Genomic DNA, 2,448 nt, shown 5'->3' on the forward strand with positions numbered 1-2,448 from the left:
CCTGCTGATCTGTATACCGTATATACATTTTTTTCTAAGAAAGAATGCAATAGTTGCTCTGATATGTGCATATGAGATAAATGTTGTACCACTGGAAACATGTACTGTACGATTTCATGTTGTACTTGCATTTTGTACCTACAAAGTTATTGATGCCTCTTGAAATGGAGATTATACAATGCTTTTCATTTTTGCTACCTACAGTACATTAGTACACGAGACTCAGCTTATGGGCAAACATATGCAATTGTTTTTCCTTTTCATATTCTTATTTTTGGATGTATATACGGCAAACATGGCATCAACACAATTCTCTGTATTTAATTGAATGCAGTCTGTATCGCTACACAAGTACCTGTTACATTGCCACAAAGTAAAATAACAAAACCATGGCTCATTATGTTTACTTGTGTGTGTGTCATATGTCATAGTGCCACTGGCATGGATAGCAACATGTAACCAACCCACCAATTGCAATGTGCGTCATCCGAAGCATCTCACTTCATTTGATTCTCACAACACACACCTTTGGTTCTGTCAGTGCTCATATCACTCAAATTTACCATTCCTGAGGTTACTTGTTCCAGACAGCAATATGACCTGATGACAAATAACTTGACCATGTAAAATGGTCATTGTCTCTGTTATCTTACATTTAAAGCCACTTAAAATGCAATGATTAGAACCTAAATTAAATAGCAGTAATGGAAATATATTAGACAAGATGTGTAAAAGCGTCTACTTTGTCCTGTTACTATTATACCTGTTACCGTTGCATAGATAAATCTACAAATTTTTGATTTTTTTGTATTTAATGGCGCTACTCATTCAATAATTTTAAACGTTTAAAATAGGAATTTTATTTATTTAAGATGAGCCCTCCCTAAAACAGAAAAAATAATAAGCAGCAAGTCCTATTTTGAAAAATTGTAATATCAAGATTCACAAATTATTGGGGGCTCTTCAGACCTGATTGCTAAAGGCCTGCAACAATATTGCAGTTAGCTGCAAATCTATTCACAACTCACTTACGAATCTAATGATTTTTCCAGTGTGAGCAGTCTGTGCGGAACTCAGGACTTTTACTCGGCCAGTGCAATAGAAACAGGCTGATTGGGGCCCCGAGCTGACATCACATACAATCTTTGAAAATGTTTTGGTATGCCTGACATTGCCAGAAAGTGGTCAGGTGACACCCACAAATGTCGGCTTCCTGTCAACCTGCGAATGACTTGCAATAAAAAAAGACATAGGACTTTATGGTACTTGTGTATTAGCACGGCGCCCACGATTTCCATCTTATGGCATCCTATACAATTTAAAATTGTATACCATTGTATATGGCAATTGCCCCCCTATAAGATTTTTAATTGTATAAGCACCCTAATAGGTGCTTACAATGTTAAATGCACCCCCACGCCACCCCCACTATCAACGCCAACCCAAAGCGTGGCGAGCGCAGTGGTACACATCCTCAGACCTTTTCATACCCCCACTATCCATGTCGGCGTGGAGTTGATTTTATATAGTGTGGCAAACGCAGCGAGCCACCGAGCCCGAAGCGTTGCGAGCGGCGGCATTTTACTTTACATGTATTACGCGTCCCCTCGCGGGGCTCGCTGCGCTTGCCACGCTTCGGGCTCGGTGGCTCGCTGCGCTCGCCACACTATATGAAATCCGCTCCATGCCGACATGGATAGTGGGGGTATGAAAAGGTCGGGTTGGCGTTGACAGTGGGGGTGGCGTGGGGGTGCATTTAACATTGTAAGTACCCATTAGGGTGCTTATACAATTAAAAATCTCATATAGGGGCCAATTAACATTGAAAGCAACCATTATTGTGCTTATACAATTTAAAATCGTATCTCATCTCATTGTATGCCATATACAATTTGAAATTTTATAAGATCGGGTCCCATCGCATCTCATCTCATTGCATACCATATTATGCCTTATGATTTGCAATGCGATGGGTGCCGTGATAATACACAAGTACCGACTTTATAACTAAATGGCCTTGCGCATGCGCGGTATGATCTGTATGCATGCGCAATTGTTTGACAATTGTTCGACCTGCAAATTTACAGCCCAGCGATCAGGTCTGAATTACACCCATTGTCAATATTAATTTGAACATCTCTGAAAACCAACAATCTTTATGGATGTGACAGGGCCAGCAGGATCATAGAACAGGGTGTGGCTGCATTAAATCAAAGACAGGTATTAGGTGTGGTCAAGTCTAAAGCAAGCTTGATTGCAGATACCTGTAAAATGCTTTCAGAGACAAGGCTCCTGATGCTGGGCAAGCTGGGAGAAAATGATTGTGTGACACATTTGTTTTTGGCTCTACAGCTGCACCTCAATGCTGATGCTCTCAAGAAATTTGAAGAACCTTGATCCTTCGGTCAATGCTGTGTTGAAGCTGGGGTGGGGGGTGGGGGGGTGGGC

Source organism: Crinia signifera, chromosome 7, assembly GCF_055691185.1.
Source record: "Crinia signifera chromosome 7, ASM5569118v1, whole genome shotgun sequence".
NCBI classification, from domain to species: Eukaryota; Metazoa; Chordata; class Amphibia; order Anura; family Myobatrachidae; genus Crinia; species Crinia signifera.